General features: G+C 45.0%; 1 protein-coding gene across 2 annotated transcripts in view; it reads left to right on the forward strand.

Moving 5' to 3' along the window:
- The first annotated feature begins 909 nt into the window (after positions 1-909).
- Positions 910-19,656, forward strand: part of MEGF10 (multiple EGF like domains 10) — a 179,231-nt gene continuing 160,484 nt past the window's right edge. For both annotated transcript variants that reach the window (XM_053665335.1, XM_037138214.2), the window contains exon 1: positions 910-1,605. The gene's annotated coding sequence lies outside the window, so the exon portion shown is untranslated. The remainder of the gene's footprint in view (positions 1,606-19,656) is intronic.

A 19,656-nucleotide genomic window follows, 5' to 3' on the forward strand; every position in this document is an offset into this window, starting at 1 on the left:
GTCATATGGATCAGTCATCCCTAGATTTATCTGTTCTTGGGCCACTCTGATCAAAGTTCAGATTCCTGGCAGAGAAGGTCCAAGGGGACTAGGTGAAGTCCTGGACGGGACATCTATTCCAGACTTTGATAAGTGTGGCAGGTGGGTCCCTGAGGAAAAATGTAGGTACTATTAACAGAAGAGGAGGCAAGGATTCCTGGTAAACGAACAAAGCATGGTCTACCCCTGTTCGTTTCCAGCGTTCCAAGGAGAATGGTGAGACTTCAAACACACACACAGGTTCATTCCATTCAAGCATAATTTTTAGCAGGGACTGTTTGCCAGGTGAAGTTATTGACTGGAGACGCAGGTGCGTTTGAGGTCTCTGTAAAGAAAAAGAGATCATATTAACGTAAGAAAGAGAGACCTGGTAGGAAAGAAAGGATCATTCAGTGTGAGTGTGGGGCACAAGCTTTCTGGGGGGGCGGGGGGAGGGTTGGTCGTGCAGGGAGGGGGTGGAGAGAACTCAGCTGAACATAGGAAAAACTTCCCGGCAATTAGAAGTTTGTATCTGTTTGGGTCGTCCAGAGTTAGGGAAATTCTTTAGTAAGGAAGAGGAAGGGGGACAGTCAGAGAAGTAGACTCCAGAATTCACCTCTTGTCCAACCCAAAGATGGAGAAAGACTTCGTGGTTTTAACTTTCTATGATTGGGTCTCCCGGGACCTCCTTGGCGAGTCGGCAGAGGGAGCCATTCCCCAAGTAATCTCCGCGAGGGGCCTCGCAAGGCGGTCCGGAGGGTCTGGGGAGCTCTCCCTCCGCCCCTCCTCTCTAAAGCGGCTCCCTCAGTTCTACCCATCCCCCCAACTCCTCGCCTCCTCTTCCAGACCACTTCGCTGCTGCTTCGCACACTCTGGTACCATCCCTTCGCCCCACATTTGCACTCCTTTACTGGCACTGCTGGGGTCGTCCCGTCCACTCCCGCTGTCCTCACTCCCCCAAATCCTCCTAGAGGGTCCAGAGCAGCTCCCGGACTTTGACCTGGGGGCGCTCGTGGGTCCCGACGCAGACCGGCCCTCTCTCTGCCATCCAATGCGGTGACCCCCAAGGTTTGCCAACTTCGTGACCGGACTATTGGCGGGTCACTCTCGGACGGTGGGAACAGCTTAGACCAGGTCGACTGCGTTGGGGGCGCAGGAGTCGGGGCCGCAGATCCGGTGGGCTGCAGAAGGGACTGTGCGCGGCGCCAAGCGACGCCCCCTCCAGCGGTCACTGCCCCGGAGGCAGCAGCTGCAGCAGCGGCAACTGCTCGCACCCCGGCCCGGGCCCGGCTCGGGTTACTCCCTTCCTCCTCCAGCATCTCCGGCCAGACGGGAAAAACCTTACTCAAGTTTGCAGCGAGTACTTTCTCTGGTGCGCAAAACTGCGGGTCAGGAAACGCACTGAGACCGGCCTCCCTGCCGGCGCTTCCACCTTTGATCTGAACTGACTGCCAAGTATCGCTTTCTTCTGGGACTCTGCTTGGAGGCCAAGTTCTCTGTTTGGGACAGATTCTATTTCTCGGCTGGCGTTCAGTGAAAACCAGGGGAAAAGGGTTGCGCTGCGAATCTCAGGATCTCGGGATCTGGGTAAGATTTGAGTTAACTTAATTCTGGCAGCCACTGGGCCTTGGCCGGACGCTGGATGGTTTCTTACGGGCAGGGGGCGGGGGGCACATTTTTCTTCGCCAGGATACCCAAGTGCGGCGTGAGGTGGGGCGAGGCCGGCCCAGTCTGGGTTGTTTATGTCTCGAGGGTTTATTGTTATTGTTTGCATTTGGTCTTGTTCCTTGGGGCTTGTAGGAACTTCTTACAGTATTTTTCATGGGGAGACATCCCATTACGCATTTTATTTTGCAGAATGTCTGCCCTTGTATTGCCCTGTCCGTTCCACGATGACAGGTGTCCTAATCGGTATAGAGAGGTGTGGGATGATCGGACTGAGAATGTGAACCGTTTCAGAAGCGCCTTCCTTTGAGATCAGCTTCACTTCTCTGGGACCTTGACTTGTTTTCTAAACTTTTCTATCTCCAGTATTTGATATCGCGATGGTGCAGATAGACTCGGGATAGTCCCTGTTCTTGCGTTCTCAGCGTCCTGTAGGGGCGTCAGGGTCAGAGGCTGGGTGACAAACCAGAGGGGTCTTCTCCTTCCCTGCATGCCTGGCTCCTGCAGGAATGGTGGGGTGGGAGGCGGTTTTTCAAGCCACAGTTGCGGTACAAAGATCTACCTCATGTTGGTTTTTAAAATTCCTTTGATCTAAGACTTTTACCCCTGGTCTAGGGAAATAGTTTGCCCTTTTCTTTTTCTTTCTGGGAGTAAGAATGATCCCACTGAGCAAGTGAAGTGTAATGATATCTTTGATGCTTCTTTAGAAAATAACCTCACATGAGGACCCAAATTCTTTAGTGGAAAGTTGAAGTTAGAGGTTTGATCAGTCCAGAAGTTCTTAGGGAGTACTATCCACGCTGTCAGCAAGGCAGAGGAGAATGACTTTCCTTCACGGGTCTCCTCGCCTTTCGCCTTTATACCCTGGGCCTCACTTTGTGTAGAGTCTTCGCAACTGAGGCAGCTTCATTCCCTGTGGATGAAAAGACCGGAACCAGGTCACAGCCACCAGAAATGCCTTTGACGTGGTGGCTGCAGGAGGTCAGCTGGCAGGGTCCTGTTGGCCTTGCTTCCCTGAGGTCAGGGAGTTGAGGAGATGGTAAGGTCCGGGACTCGGTAGCCTGGAGTCATCTCTCAACTCTGCACTTCCCAGGTGTGTGAGTTTGAGTGTTACTTAACCTCTCTATTCTCATCTATAAAAATCAGGATAATAACAGGGCTTACATCAGAGGGTTGTTTAAAGGATTAAATGCTTTAATACATGTGGTGTGCTAACAATCTTGGCAGATACTTGTAAAAAGCAAGTAAGTATTAACTATTACTAAGCTGATATTGGTAGCTATTGCTGTTTTAGGATAACATAGCCTTTCTTGGCTACCAGTGATTGTTAGCTATTATTTCTGTCTGGATGGCCTTTGAATGCCGCACTCATGTGGGCTTTACCCCCACCCAGGGCAGCCTGTGCTGTCAGACTTAGCTGAGATGTGGCCTTTGCATTGCTTTCTGTTGAGGCTCCGTCAGAGGAAAGAAAGTGCATGTGGCAGGGCTGGCGTTTGCAGAGGAGGGGTCATGGTTGGGGACCAAAGGGCTGTTGGGTGAGGCCCGCAGTGGAAAATCTGCACTTAGTTTGCAGTGTGTAAACTGCACTGCCTTAGAACTTCCTTGCATTGATGTATCTCCTTTAACCTATTTTTTAAGAGGCCAATTATTTATTCCATAATATTTATTAAGCACCTGGTATATTTCAAGCACTATTCTAGGTTCTATGTCATTTAGGTTCATTGGCTTTATTTTAAAGATGGATACGCACGAATATTTATTCTACCCATCCCTCACATACACCCTATTTCAGATATTTTAGGACTTTGAGAAATACTAGCACCTATAAATTAAATCCCAAATACTTTTTAGCTACTTTTATTTCATTACCCGTTAACGTGAAAAGCATGTGTCATCAAGGAGTTGAAAAAACATTCAGTATAACTTATGGCAGAGTACTTCTCCTGTCAACTTCATCAAGAAAATTTGTGTGGGGGGGTTGAGGAAAAAGCCGGATAGCTTAGTGTTCCTTCTGGCTCTAAAATCTTTAAATCAGCAGCCTTACTTCATTGGTGGTTATTTTTAAGCCTCATTAAAAAAAAACTTGTTTGGGGGGCATAAATACGTCATTTCCATTGTTGCATGTTAATCAAAGTGAGTAGTGACAGTAATAATTAATAAACAGGAAAAGCATTCAGCTCAGCTTGGATGTCATCAGCCAGTCTCAGACTTCGATGTATATCAGAAGCAAGGAGGGGGTTTGTTAAAAATGTTAGATTGAATTGTGAGAAATTTCCAAAATTTGACCATTTCGACCTATGTAAAATGGGAATTTCATATTGTTCAACCTGATACAAAATCCTAGCCTCCCTCTGCTTTGATTCAAATGCAGTAAGTCTTGGGTGAAGTGTGAAATCTTCAGTTTCACAAAAGTCCCCCAAGATGATTCTAATACAAACCCGAGTCACAGGCTCATTTAGCAGCAGTGGGTACACCGTCCTCATGATTGTCTCCTTGGTCTAAAGGCATATTTCTAAAACCCAAACCTGATCACATCATTTCCTTGTTTAAAAACCTACGGCAGCTCCCCAGATGGTGAGCATTGAGTCACCCAGGTGCTTATTGAAAATGCAGATTCCAGGGCTGTATCTGGGTGCAAGGGCCAGAAATCTGCACCTAGCAGATCCCCTGCACTTGATCCTAGGTGAGTCTAGCGGAGGTGACCTCGAATCCCAGCTGGAGAAACACCTTTAGCACACGCCTAACCGCTCTGACGTGATGCACATGCCAGGTTTGAGTGTCTTCTCTGGTTGATTCTCTGCTTCCCTGTTCCCGAAGTGTCTAGGCCCCACTGATCTTGATCTCGTTGCCATTCCTTGGAGAAAACATTGTCTGCTTTCACAAAAACCCCCTGACCTACCTGTCTATGCTCTTCCTTCTGCCAGAAATGTCTTTGCCCCTCTTTTCAGTCTAATCAACCTTATGGCCCATTTATCCTTCAAGACCTTTCTTCTGAGACACCTCCTAGTCCTCTCACATAAACTTAGTGATACCTCACATAATTCCTATTCTACGTTGCAGGTGGTTTTAATGCCCCCCATCATGTTGCAACAACTGTGTTTGTTGCCTGGGGATTCCTCCAACTGATTGGTGAGATGATCATTTCTTATTTGAAGCCTTTATCCACATGGCTGGCACATAGCAGTTACAAGGTAACTGTCTAAAAAAAGTAAGGAGAGGAGGAATGAACAAATGCCAGTTAAGGCAGCCTCGGCACGCTGAGTGTTTGCGACAGTCACTGTGAACGGGCTACGGGTTGTGGAGAAGGCAGTCAAGAATTTGCAATTTGGCTAGACATAGTCTACAAAATGAATAGCGTGGAGCGGAAAAGGGACAGAGAGGACAAGATAGAATATGTGAAGAAGACTTATGAAACACCAGAGGCCACCGAATTAACATCGCATGTCCAACACTAGAGCAGCACTCGGACACAAGACCGGAGTGTGTTGTGCGACCAGGTGGTTTTGGCTGTGAATGACAGTGTCAGGGCGCAGAAATGGAAATGCCAGTGTCAACAAAAATAAGCAGCTTTCCCCCTGTGCTTTTCAGTGTATAAAAACCATGCGTTTTTGTATTTGATTGAAAACATGGCGACTCGCTTCATACTGTTTTTCCTACTTTCGAACAGAATGCACTTCCAAAATTTTGTCCAAGGGTTGATTGTGCAAAAGCCTGCATGTTATAAGGAATGCTCTCCCTAGAGGCCAGACATATCATGAAGTTTTTTGTTATATCTTGCCATTTAGACAAAGCATTCGGTGTTTACTCCTCTCCTTAATTTTCCTGTCTTTAAACTTTCTATAATTTTGGTTATTTCCATTTGCACAACAGTAGGCCTGTTCAAATTTGATAAATGTCTGATTCTGAGTAGAGATTTTTTTGGCATGACTAATAACTTTTATCTTTGTCTAACTTATATTAAGGTTATGAGACAACACTTGTAATTACTATTTTTTAATTTTAAAATCTTCCCACTCATTTTTGGTAATAATGGTAATAATCTATAATAGCATTGGAACAATGAACAAAAAACCACAGGGTAATGACAGAGATGGTGATGCTATAAAAATGGAATATTTAGCTCATGGGCAGCCCTACCATAAAATAAACGACATCAGAAAGTTAATTCATTGGCTGGTGCATGAGAGTTCCAATGACATAATAGGGCAGGAAGGTAACAGCATTAATGTATGAAGTACAAATGACCAGACTGTTTGGATTCCAAACAAAGCAATTAACTGCCTGTGATCCCACTTTCTCAAGAATATGTATCCAGCATTTCATTCTAAAAATTAGCTTAGTTTTAAGAATTAACCAAGGTTCATTTGGTCTGTTGATTTGTCTTCATTTACAATTCTGTTTTCAAAATGAACTTTTTAAATCTTAATTTAAACTTGTATCTGGCTACACTTTTTGTAAGTTTCTTAGTCTCCTAATGCTTTCATTCATTCATTCATTCATTCATTCAACCTGAATTTCCCAAGATTTTATATTTCTCATGTGTCTCTTTTCTTTCCAATTTAATATTATTTTTTCACTGTGATCATTCTCTTTTTAGTTATCACAGAGGATTAATTAATTAATAGAGGAATTCTCATAGTATGAAGATGAAAATAAAAATAAGATACAAACCAGTGTAATTTTATTTTATACAACTTTATTTCTACAATTGAAAGTTGTCACGTGGATGTTATTTGATAATGCACCATTAGCCAGTCTGGAAAGTGTGAATGTGATAATATATCCTGTTATTAACAATGTTCATATCTAGTGATTTCCTCCATTGTTTCATTCCCAGTGATTTATACTCCTAGATAAAGAAACTATGTAAAGCATTTCAACCACCTCAATTTCCTCCTTGGAGGGCAATAAATTATACCCTTCCTCCTTCCTAAGACAAAGAAAACAGTATTTCAGCATGGAAAGCCTCATCTTGATAGGTACATGTGCAGGATATTAGCATCTGTTAAACACATCTTATCTTTGGGAGCAAGGAGACCTCATCTTAGAGAGGGACTGAGTGCCTTGTCATTAACATCCTGGCTGACCTCGGTTTGCCGCACTGAGTTGGTGAGTTCTGAAGCCTCACCACAGGGGGCCATTCCCACACGGGGTCTTTTAAATGCCTTCTGGTAAAGAATCATATTCATCTTAAAGAAAAATTTTTTTGATGGCAAATTGAAAATCAAAAAGCAAATTAAACTTGTTCCTCAGGGAACAAAACAGAAATATGAAATCTTTGTTTTGGACCCAAGAGATTATTTCTACAATCAAAATGAAAAAAACTTTAAATATTCACTTTCATTGATATCTTCAGAAGGGCACTTTATTTTCGAGACACGTTCCTTTGTGTTCTTTCAAAAAGTAATTGGTTTCAGTTTTACTTTCACTCCGTTAGTTATTTATTAGGTGTACAGGGCGTAGGGATAAATACTATGTGGAATTACCACGATACTTGCCTAAAAAATCCCCAAACGTTAAAATACACCTGACTGTGAGGTTGGGAGTAAGGACCAAGTGGGCGGTTCTGCCAGCGGGTCCGAGAGGGCTCATTCTGGAGAGAGGACCCCGTGTACTCGGGGCTTTCCTGGTAGTGTGGGGTCTTGAAGGAGAGAGGATTGAGTAGAGGGGGCTGTTTTGAACAGGGGGGTGAGCTGATCAAACATGTGGCTGCAGGAATTCACAAGAAACCTTCAAGCAGTAGCGAGGAAACTGTACCGCGGGGGGCGCGTTAACATTTGAGAATTACTTTATGACAGCCACGCGTGGGGCCGTAGGACTGGACTCTGCCTGTTCCCACAGCTCTGTGGGCATTCGAGCCCCTCATCTTTCACTGCTACTGTGTTATTCACACGCCAGGTGTGGTTTGGGGCACCCTATGGAGGTTCAAGTGAAAACCTCAGCTCTCTTCCCCTGCAAAGATGTGAAATGAGAAAACTTATTTCTTTCAGCCACCTCGGGGCTCCTGGGTGTGGGAGTGGAGACAGGGTTCATGTTTCCGCTAGCATCAGCTAGCTCTGAATTTGTATTTTCCCTTAAGACGTTTAATTTAAAGATGATCTTGCCACATCACTCTACGGTCTCTTTTAGCATGAAGTGGTCCACCCCACCATGGATATCCCCTCACCTGTCCTTTACTTCATAAAATACCACCGAACACTTGGCTCTGCATTGGCTGACTAAAGGGATTGGGACTGTGGAGGAAGTTCACCTCTTAAAACTGAATATTAAAGATGCTTGTTTTTTTAAGAGCCATCTGTCCATCCCACCACGGGGACTTCCATTTCTGAAGGAAATTCTCACCATCCATCCTTTTCTGAAGGCTCCAGCCTCTGCCAGGTTGCTTCAGCCACCTCCACTCCCTGCACCTCCTTCTTTCTGCTCATCGCTGACCAGAGCCCACTGTTGTTGTTGTAGTTACATTATTAGTTCATTGCCTGTCTCACTCCCCACACTCCTTGGTGCCCTCATCTTTCTCACCTACCTTCTCCCCAGGTGTTTTCCCCCCACAGTGAGATTCGATTACCGTGGTATAAAGTACTTGCCTTTTCAGAACTCCCCTATCTCCTGTACCTCCCTTGGACAGATAGATGTGCAAAAGCAGTCCATTAGTGAGGACAGAAATGTTTGAGACCTCCGTTTAGCCTGTTTTCAAACTTCAGGGGCCTGAGAATCACCGGCACATACCGGTTCCCATCTAATGATTTGGATTCGGAAGGAGTGCAGTGGAGTCCAAAGGTGTGTATTTTTGACGAGGCATCCTGATGCGGGTGGTCCGTGGGTGCACCACAAACCTTGTTAGGGCTCATCTGCTCTACCCAGAAGGCACGACTTTTCTTTTTTCCCTTTTTTAATATTTTAGTGACTTGGCCAGAGTAGGTCACAGAGAATAGCTGGTCTGTGAGAACCCGTGCCTTTCCGTCTCTGCTTGGAGGGACAATGGCTATAATGCAATGCTGTTCATGTGACAGTCCGAGAAAGGGGCCCATTGTTCTGGGGTTGGCTGGTGCTCCCTTCTGCCCCGGCCAGGCCAGCCGTCCAACTGAGCTCAGTAGCCTCGAGGAAACAGACACACTTGAATCAGAGAGACAAAGAAAGGAGGTCAAGGCCTCGCAGAGTTAAACTACTTGCAGCAATGGGTCAGAGGTAGAGTTGGGGAGGGAAAAAAGGAATTTTGTGGAAGCATCATTAATCTGCTGGTTTGGGAGCATTGCTGTATGGCGTTAGGGGAACAGAAGTCTATGAGAACTCCCTACTGATCTTTGGCCAAGGAAGACATTGTTTCCTGTGAGGGCTGCTGACTTACCTTATGGTAGAGTTTTATTATTGTTTTTAAATTAAAAAAGGTCTTCCTCTGTCCACAATAGGCAAGGGCATATTTCTGAGCCTCTTTTCAACAGGTCCATCAAAGACAAGTATCTGCTCTGGAAACCCAACTAAACTGAGGACTGTAACCTCAGAGAATGATTCCTTGTTGTTGGGTAGTCACCATATATACGATGTACTAATCATTTCATTTGGAATCTAGATTCAGATATCAGTTTGGAAGCTGACAATTTTTTGATCGAAATACAATTAGATCCATTAGAAAGTTACTGACCTAGCTGGACCATTGAGAGGCTGGGGGACAGCCCAGATGTCACGGACACCACTTCTCACCCCCAACTCCAAACTGGACTCTAGCCCTGGAGGGAAAGGGTTGCACACTTCCTGTCAAGACCTAATCCACAGCTTAACAATTAGCTACATTCTTTGTGTCAGAAGAAAATTCATACATTCCAAGTCATAGCCTCAGCAAAGGTCGCAGACTTTTTTTGCCCAGAATTGTTCTTTTAGCCTGATTATCCCCTTTATGAAAAAAAAAATGTCATTCATTCAGCCTTTGCCTCTGAGTTTCTTTCAAAGGGAAACTTAGTCCCTAGTTCCTGTGGATATTTGTAAGTGGCTTTAAAAAAATGAAAAGAAAAGTTAGGCACAGAATGCAGCCTTGAGTGGTGCAGAGTGGAGAAAGCCTTTTCTGGATGTAATGGGTTGTCGAGAGCCCGTTCACCGTGCGCAGGCAGCTGGTGCTCATTGCCGCAGGAATCCTTTTGTCTCAGATGAGAGGTTTTCTGACTGGGAGTATTATAAGCCTTAACAGAGTTTGGACCCAGGAGAAGGCATCACGTGATTTGCTTGAGGTCACTTAGAGCTTCGTGTAATTAAGTCTATCACTGCACCTTGATTATAGACTTTCATTGCAAATCCATTAAAGAAGGAGAAGCAAGTGGATTGCAGAGAGGCAAGTGGCTTTATTTTCTTCATTATGTTTTCCACTCCCCCCTTTCCTTGCTGTTTGTTTATACTTTACTGAGTGGATATTTGGTTTTACTGATGATATAGATGCTTTTGAAGTGGAGAAGGCGAAAAGGAGATCGTTCTTTGCAGGTGGCAATTGGATTGTGTTAAACATGCTTCTGATTAGTTAATTTTCCATTCACTGTCATTAGGCCTATTCACTGGGCTCGTTCCTGTGATTTAGAGAGGTTCTTCCCCCTGTGTTGTAAGGGACGAGGGCTCTGCTCTACTTGAAAAGATAGAGAAGTGATATGTTGTCTTTTCTTCCCAAGTAGCACATTTAGTACTAACACGTTTTAGGCAGAGGCTGCTTGCTGGGACTAAGTGTTGTGTGGGGGTGAGAGCCCTGCCCCAGGAGCGCTCCTGGGCACTGACATTGTTCTGTTTAACCTGGGCGCTGGTTGTGGGGGCGTGTGCATTTTGTGAACCTGTAGCCATTACATTTTGATTTCTGTTCTTTCTTGGCATGTATTTCACACTTCAGTAAAAGGTCAAGAATTTTTAAAGCATCGTGTTGAATGTAGAATTAAAGCTCTAGCAATGATGGAAAATGATAAATTCTGGGAAACCCAACTGTCAGGTAATTTGGGGCTTAGAGGGGCTGGGAGGGCCTAGAGCTTTAGGTATCCACGAATGTGTCCAAACGTCCGTAGTGGAAAGAGTGTTGTGTCAGAAAGCATGGCCAGCACTGTCATAGCGGATTGTTTTACTTTTTGGGGGACAGAAAATTCAGTGCCTAAGAGGCCAACAGTGTTAGCAGAGACCCGGTCTTTATACCTAAAACATGAGCACTCTTCCAAGTTTCCAACTACCAGCTCTCATTTCTACACTGTAGCCTCCATCTATTCATTGTCATCTGTCCACAAAAATCAGAGAAAGGCTCTCTGGACCTGTGAAGCATGGACATGTCTCTGAACTTTTATTCTCTGAATTTTCAGATGATATCTCCTGAAGTCTAATGTTGGAAGGCTCTTATTTTCTCTCTCTCATTTTTCTGACTGGGACAAGGTGATGTGAGGTGTGAGGCCTCTGGCTCATCTCTCTCGCCTACTGCAGCCATCACTGCCGGGGCACCGCAAAGTGCTTCCGGGACTGTGCCCGCAAGGTTGGGGGCAGCCCTGTCAGCAGAGCGGTGCTTCTGGCGTGAGAGCGGCTGTGGTCCCTTTCCTATCTAGGGGACATCTGTCATCAGCAGTGTAGGTCATTGTGCTTATAGAACATCCTGGCTTGCTGTTATAATACGGAGCAAGTAGACTCAAATGAAGAAAAGAGGAGCAGTTTTTTTTCCGAAGGAGAATCTGGCTTTGAAATTATGATAACGCATCTGTTCTAGGTCCGAGTACCCATTCTGTATACTTCCTTTGGTCTTAATGCTAACTGTTGATTTACATGAAACGGTAATTAAAGTGGTGAGTTGAGACGAGATTTTGGTGGTGCAAGCCATGGACTGTATGAAATGCAACAACCTAGACTAGTGCTCCTTTTCCACGGCTTAAAGCTTCATGGCCTTCAGCAGGCTACCTAAGCCCTGGAGGCCTCTTTTTGTTACCTGTGAAATGATAACAGTATATACTTCAGAGAGGGTTACATTTAGCAGAGTGGTAAGCACATATGAAGGACTCAGTAAATATCATTTATTATTATAACACCATAAAATGTGAAAATAGTGAAGAAGATGAACACATCTAAGAATAAGACCTGTTTATGCTTTTTATGAAAGACTCATCCCAGTGCTTAAGTAAGATCCCAGAATTAAATACAGGAGTCGAAAGGGTAGTCTCTGATACAGAATGTTGGGTTGGCCTAAAAGTCCATTTGTGTTTTTCCATAAGATGGCTCTAATAGTGCTTAGCTGTCTGTAACTTAGTTGTCTTCGAAACACTTTCATTACATTGTATTGTGACAGCGGTTATATTAATGTGCATTAAAAAAAACTTACCAGAATTGGTGAATTTTTGTGTAGCCTTTTTAATATTGAAGATGAAAGAAAATATGCAACATTTTTGGCATATTATGCTTTGTTATTTCAAGAAAAGTAAAAACAACTCAAATGCAAGAAAAGATCTGTATAGAGAAGGGCAGTGTATAGAGAAGGTGCTGTGACTGATCAAACATGTCAAAATTGGTTTGCAAAGTTTTGTGCTGGAGATTTCTTGCTGCATGATGCTCCATGGTTGGGTAGATAAGTTAAAGTTGACAGCAATCAAATTCATACATTAATTGAGAACAATCCACATTACACCATGTGGGAGATAGCCAACATACTCAAAATATCCAAATCAATAAAGTTATCAGTAAAAATAAAATAATGTGTCTTTCATTTTATGGAAAAAAACCCTTAAACTTTGGCCAACCCAATAGAAGCTCTAAGGAGCTTAAAAATAATAGTTTATCATAGTTTCCAAATAATACAGTTAATAGTTAAATTAACTCATGGGAATGACTACGTTGTAATGACAGTAGTTTTTTTATTTTAACAAATTATTTATCTCAACTGTAGAATAAGGATGAAGCTTCCAGGCAATGAGTTTGTTCTTCCTTAGTAAGGTGTCAGCAGAATGAAAAGCGTTCAAACTAAAACTTGTGCACACAGGTTCTGAGCAGCATTACTCATGATAATCAAAGGTGGAAACGACCCAGATCTCTACCAACTGAGGCCTGGAGACTGGCCACACAAAATGCCGTGCGTCCGCACGAGGGGATGTCCTAGGAATGGGATCCGTACGAAGGAACGCAGATGACCGGTGCTAGGACATGGACGGACCTTGAAGACTCAATGCTGAATAAAAGAAGCCAGACACGACAGGCTACATACTGTGTGATTGCATTTATGTAATATATCCGCTATATGCAAATCTGTAGCGACAGAAAGTAGTAGTTTGGAGGGCCTGAGGGGAGGGGCCATGGGAGTGACTACGCCGTGGGCATAGGGTTTCCTTTGGGGGCGACGGAGATGTTTCTGGAACTAGATAGTGAACTAGGCAGTGGTAATGGTTGCACAATGTGGTTAAAATGATGAATTTTACATTATGTGGATTTTACTTCAATTATAATTTTTTACCTTTATTTTTGAAACATAGGCAGGTGTTTTACATTTAGATGAGCTGCATTCTGCCTCAGTCATTCAATCTGTGTTCATAAAGTGTCTGCCAGGAGCCAGGTGTTTACTCCGTGTTAGAGAGAATGCCAAAAGGGAGAGGGCAGGGCTCCTGCCCTCAGCGGGTTGCCAGTCTCTTTGTGGAGACAGGAAAGGAGGAGGAAGCCGGTGATTTATCTCAGGTGAATTCGTCCTATAACAGGGTGAGATCATTGTGGATTTGGTGAGAAGGCTTCGTAGAGGAGATGAGACTTTGAAAGGTAAGTGAGCTCCATGTAGCTAGAGAAGACGGAGACAGCACTCCACTTGGTAGGAATGCATGGGGTCGGGGTGAGGGTGGGCGAGGCAGGAGCAGGCAGAGACGGTCAGGGCGGAATGTCTGCATAATGGAATACCGAGAAACAAGGTTGGAAGGGTAGGCTGAAGCCAAGTTGGGAAACTTCTGAAAGCTGCTTAAATTCACCAGGCAGGATAATGCAAAGGATTATCTTTGATGATGGAAGTTGAAAATGGGAATGACAATAAGGAGACTATCGCAGTAACTTCACTAAATCGAACACAACCTGTTATTGGTTTATTCAATAAATATTTATTGAACATCTATTATGTTCCATGTGATTTTCTATGCTAGGGGATAGGTAGGGCAATACCTAAGATATACAAGGTCCCTGACCTCTCGGATTTGCCTTGTGGTATCCATTCTAAGCATTGACTGCTTTGCCAGTGGACAAATGAAGTTAAGGCAGAGGGGTGCTGTAGTGTAGTGATTTAGAATGTGAGTTCTAGAACCAGACTCCCTGCATTTGAATCTTGGTTTTCTCCATGTTTACTCGATGTATGACCTTACGCCAGTTACTCTAGACTTCAGTTTCTGTATCAGGTATGTGGCGGTGTTAATGGTAGCTCTCTAATAGAGTGGCTATGAGGTTTAATTGTGATAGTAAATGAAAAGGACTTAGAACACCATCTGACATGGTAAATGCTCAGTAAGTTTTATTTACTTGTATCTGATTGATTTCTATCTGATTGATTAATTTCTACTCAAAGATTTGCCTTAGGCCCTCTGTTTTCAATTCAGTGAGCCTATTGCCAAGTTCTGGTGTGTTGCGTCTTGGGTCTATGCTGTCTTTAATATGTCATACTTTGTTGTATATTGAACTTGGTGAATTAATTGGCATACAAACTCTGTGTTCATGATTCAGGGAAACAGCAAAGTTTCTCTATCCAACTATAGTCTTGATATTGGCTGGGCAAAGTTTCTAGATAATGCTGCTTCTGTATTCTGAGTCAAGAATCTTTTAAAACTTTTATCTGCCTTGGCTGCTTTGGCTCAGTGGATTGAGTGCCGGTCTGCCAACCAAAGGATTGCTGGTTCAGTTCCCAGTCAGAGCATATGCCTGGGTTGTGGGCCAGGTTCCCCAGTAGGGGGTGTGTAAGAGGCAACCACACACTGATGTTTCTCTCCCTCTCTCCCTCCCTTCCCCTCTTTCTAAAAATAACTAAGTAAATAAATATGTAAAATAAGAAACCTTCTATCTAAACAGCACTTGTCGGTATTAGGAGTCTGGTGATGAAGAATGTGGTTGATGTCCCCGACCTGCGCATCTCTGGTCTTCTTCTGGAGACACAACCACAGTTGGAATGTAATCTCTCTACGTTACCTCATCACAAGTGCCACAGGCCACCCGAACTCTCTGTCCCTTTCTGTGATTAGGGTGAAATAACCAACCACCTCATCAGGAGGTACATTCCTGGAGTGTGTCTAGAAGGAATCCCTGGAACTTGTGGGAGGAGACTCCATCAACCTCAGGGACCTTTCTACTTGTAGAATAAATTGATTCTAGAATGTAAGGTCGTTGAGCACACAGGATCTGTCTTATTTACCTTTCTATCCCCAAATGGTCAAGCATGGTGTATGGACTCCATTGTGTCTGACCCCCACCCCACCCTATTCCCCATTCCTGTGTTGAAGCCCTATCCCCCAAATTGTCTGTATTTGGAGATAGGGCCTGTGAAGAGGTGGTGAAGGTTCAGCGGAGTCATAAGGGTGGGATCCTAATCCAACGAGGCTGATGCCTTATTGGAAGAGGGAGAGACATCGGAGCTCTTCCTCCATCATGTAAGGACGCAGAGAGAAGGAGGTCAGCTGCAAGCCAGCAAGAGGGCTCTCGCCAGAAACTGAACCTTGTCCAGCACCTGGGTCTTGGACTCTCCAGCCTCCAGACCTGTGAGAAATAAATCGTCTGTGGCATTTTGTTACAGCAGCCTGAGCAGACCAAGATGTGTAGACTTTTTCCCCCTCTCTTTTTATTTATTTTTAAGTATATTTTATTGACTATACTATTATAGTTTTCCCAATTTTTTCCCTTTATTCCCCCTTCATCCTGCACCCCCAACCCTCCAGCATTCCCCTTAGTTCATGTTCATAGCTTGTACATATAAATTCTTTGAATTATCTGTTTCCTATACTATTCTTAACCTCTCCCCAACTATTTTATGCCTACCAATTATGTTTCTTATTCCCTGTACCTTCTCCCACATTCTTCCCCTCCCCCCCTCCACACTGAAAACCCTCCATGTGATGTCCATTTCTCTGGTTCGGTTCCTGTTCTAGTTGTTTGCTTAGTTTTTGTTTCTATTTTTTTAGGTTCATTTGTTGATAGTTATGATTTTGTTGTCCTTTCACTGTTCATGTTTCTTTAACTTCTTTTTCTTAGATAAGTCTCTTTAACATTTCATGTAATGAGGGCTTGGTGATGATGAACTCCTTTAACTTGACCTTACCTGGGAAGTACTTTATCTGCCCTTCCATTCTAAATGGTAGCTTTGCTGCATAAATAGAACAGAAACTTAAATATCTGTGGATCTGACTGATTTGGGGGACATAAGAATGATACGTAAAGGTGAATCTGACCCACAGCCCTAATCCTCACTTACATGGATAATCCTTGACCTTGTCTCCCACCATACATACAGCAGTGAGGCCACAGGCAGCCTTTAGTGCTTGAGGACAACCTTCCCAAGACTACTCTTCCCTGCAGGGGAGGTGCCAGTGGGCGGTGCGACAGTCAGTGGTGAGTGAGAACTGTTGTCAGAGCACATGAGGTAGGAACGGGCCTGGGCCATTTATATGTTCAACTTTCAAGTTTTGAACATGACCTTCGAGCTGTTTCTTCTTGGGATGCTGTGGCATCAAAGTGGTGCGAGGGAATGGGGTGTAATGGAGGTCGCACCCACGAGGGAGCACGTGACCTCGGCCGGGATAGATGAGGTGTTTCCTCGTTCCAAGGACGGGACATCCTCCTTCTAGACGGTGACGCCTGTGCCCGGGCCCAGCCAGAGACTCAGGTCCAGAGGCCACTCCGCTCAGCTGGCCAGATGGCCTACTTTTATTTCGGTGAAGGCCAGCCTGCAGCAAAGGCACTTTTCTTCCGAAGTTCAAAAACAACAACAACAAAAAGCTTATAATGTAGAGCTCTGACCAACTAGGGCTGCGGAAGAAAAAAAAATCCTTGCCTTTCTTTCAAGGCGGTTTGTAAATGATGCTTTGTAGTCGTGTTTGTGAAGCCACTGGGGGTGCTGGGGGGGCCTCTGCATCCCACCAGGGCTGGGGAGTTTGATTTTTGTGGGTCCTGTGAGCTAGCCCCCCAGGTCCAGTTGTCACCTCGCAGCGTAGCTGTCCGTGGTTGAAGATACTGTACTGTTAAGAAATCCAGAGATCTTCTAAAAGTGATCTCTTAGCTTGCTATAGAATTTCATGTGCTTAGGTATATATAGCTCTCTCCCTAAAAGACAAAACTCTGGTCTTTCTGAATGTTTCCAGAGTTCAGGTGTGGCAGACACCTAACTGCCTCTATCTACGAAGGATTTCTTCAATCTTGCTCTAAGGAAATGCCTGTCTAGCCAGAGACTTTGGAAGAAGGTTTTTCATTTCTTGTGCTATTTGTGACAATCAGGCCATGTAATTAGGCTTCCAATGGCATATAGATTCGCTTGCTGGCATGTAAGGGAGACCGCAGCGTTTCTGTGGCGTGCGCTGTGTATTTCCTTTGATGGTGAATGAATGCGTCAGGCTCCACTGCTGAGAGGAATGGCAACCAAGGCCTGACGGGCAGGATTTTCAGAACAGCGGGTAAAGGAAGGGCTGTGGAAGCCCGCCGAGTTTGGTCACTGGGTTCCAGGGACAAAAGCCGCTTCCCAGTCTGTGCCCAGGAGTTGGTGCATCACCAGTGAGAGCCCAGGCCGGGCAGAGCCCCTTCAGTGTGTGCTGGGAGGCACAGTGTGGTTCCCTCGCCGGTGTCCTCCCTGAGACGACAGGAGATGAGGGGCCTCTGCCTGGCTCTGGCCATTGTGCCGCCCTCCCATTCTTTCTGGCCCCAAGGCTCTTGGCAGCCAAGCAGCTTCGAAAGAGAAGCTGCTTGCAGGCGGTCGGGTGTCAGGCCTCAGGATTGTTGTTGAAGGCCCAATGGGGAGTCGTGGACAGAAGTCTGGAGGAAGCAAACTTCCTTAAGGAGAGGTGGGTTTTTAGAGAGTTTCACTTCATGGACTCCGTTCATGTTCTACCTTAAATGTATTTTATGCTGAGGTGAGGGGGTGGGGGAATCACCCAAGTTTGAAGTTCCAGCATTGTTCAGGAGTGTAGCTAGCCGCCCATTTGTAGAATCGTACCTATTTGTGGTAATTTTTTGTTTTCTAATCCTGGTGTCATTGAAAAGCACTCACAGTGATGCACATCTCAAGGTCAGCATCGTTAATCCATCATTAGTAATAATCAAACATTATTATTTTGCACGTCCTCGAGTGACACCAGCAAATGCTTCTAGAGCGAGGGAGTACACGTCTCTCCCCAGCGCTCCGCTGGGCGGCCCAGGATGGTAGAAAGGTCGCTGCTTCTGGAGCCAGCAGATCTTGTCTTGAGATCTGCTTCTGCCACCGTTCAATCTTAGGCACCTAAACCACCCCCCCAGAACTTTTTCGTGTATGTTTTCTTGTTTACAAGATGAAGAGAACATGAAGGCCCTTTCCGACTCCATGCACTTACCTAAGGAAGCCCGGGGCGCAGGTCTGAGAAGCACAGCTGCGTGACATACACAGCCCGCTCTCGCTGCTCCCTGCTGTTCCAGGGAGAAGCGGAGTATGAGAGTCTGGGGGCGGCTGTTTTCCTGGGCCTCTTCCTCTGTGTTGGCTCCTGGTTAGGTAGGGCCCAGCCTAGCACCCACCTGTGGAACTCTTTTTGAAAATTGTGTTTTATTGATTTGAGAGAAGAAGACAGAGAGAAAGAGAGAGACATTGATATCTTGTTCCACCCATTTATTCATTCATTGGTTGCTTCTTGGATTTGCCCTGACCCGGGTTCGAATTCACAATCTTGGCCTTTCGAGATGGTGCTCTAACCAACTGGGCTACCCTGCCAGGGCAGAAGTCTCTCCTCTTAAATCGTAAATTTACCGAGTCTCAACATCTAGCTGTCTTCAGACCAAATCCAAACCTTTTTTTCTATCCACGATAGATACATTTTCTTCCACCCCTTGTGACAGATCTTTGGGAACCTGTGTAAACATAAATTGTTCTCTCTCTCTTCCTCTCTTTTTTTAAACTTATAAAATACTTTAAAATAGAAAAGAAATTGTTGTCTTTGAAGAGGTTGTGAAGTCTGCCATTCCTTCTGTTTCTCAAGAGACCTTGACAAGCGTGGCAGGTGGCGGCGGAGGCGCAGCCCCGGAGTGCGGCGCGCGAGCCCCAGTCCCGCCTCACCGGGAACAGCGAGCCAGGGCTCGCTCTAATCCACGCCACATGCCGTGACCCCAGCAGACCCTGCAGGACAACAGAAGTCTCGCTGTCTCCTCCCGAGCAGTTGCTCGCATGCCCGGGTACAGCTGTGGCCTGCTTTGTTGGGAAGTGCAGCATGACTTGATCTTTTAATCTTTTTTTCTCCCTATAGGTATTTAAATAACAACTGGTCTGTGGGAGTACCTGCCAGAAGGGATTGAGATGTGCATTCTAGACTGAAAACAGCATTGTTTTGTGTAATCTTAACTTCATTGGCAATTAGAGGGGTGGAGGGAGAATAAAACCCCAAAGCAAAGCTACCTCGTGACCCAGAAAATCTAACTTGAAGAATTTAAAATTGAAATGGAGGAAGACCCGGTCCTCTAAATCCTCAAACTCCTTAGAACTTTCTCTGAGAAAGTAAGAAGCACACACAAGTCCAGATCCCTAAGTTCGTTCCTTCCAAGTTAAACAATCAAGTCAACAGTTTGAATTCAGGCAGCAGTGCAGAGCTGGCATTGCACATGCACAGTGGCTTCAGAACGCCTGCCGCCCTTCCGTTTCTGCTTGCTTCAAGTCGAGAGACAGTTAAATTGCTGTGTCTTGGTGTCTGTGTCAAGTTCTCAGCAATTGTCTTCGGTTCCACAGCTCTCCAGGGGAGCTGAGAGGGGGCATTCTGGCCAGCTGTCCCACAGAGGTGGCAGTGATGGGACTGGGTGGGCACAGGATCA

Source organism: Artibeus jamaicensis, unplaced genomic scaffold (genome assembly GCF_021234435.1).
Source record: "Artibeus jamaicensis isolate MK-2021 breed Jamaican fruit bat unplaced genomic scaffold, CSHL_Jam_final contig_402, whole genome shotgun sequence".
In the NCBI taxonomy this organism is placed as follows: Eukaryota; Metazoa; Chordata; class Mammalia; order Chiroptera; family Phyllostomidae; genus Artibeus; species Artibeus jamaicensis.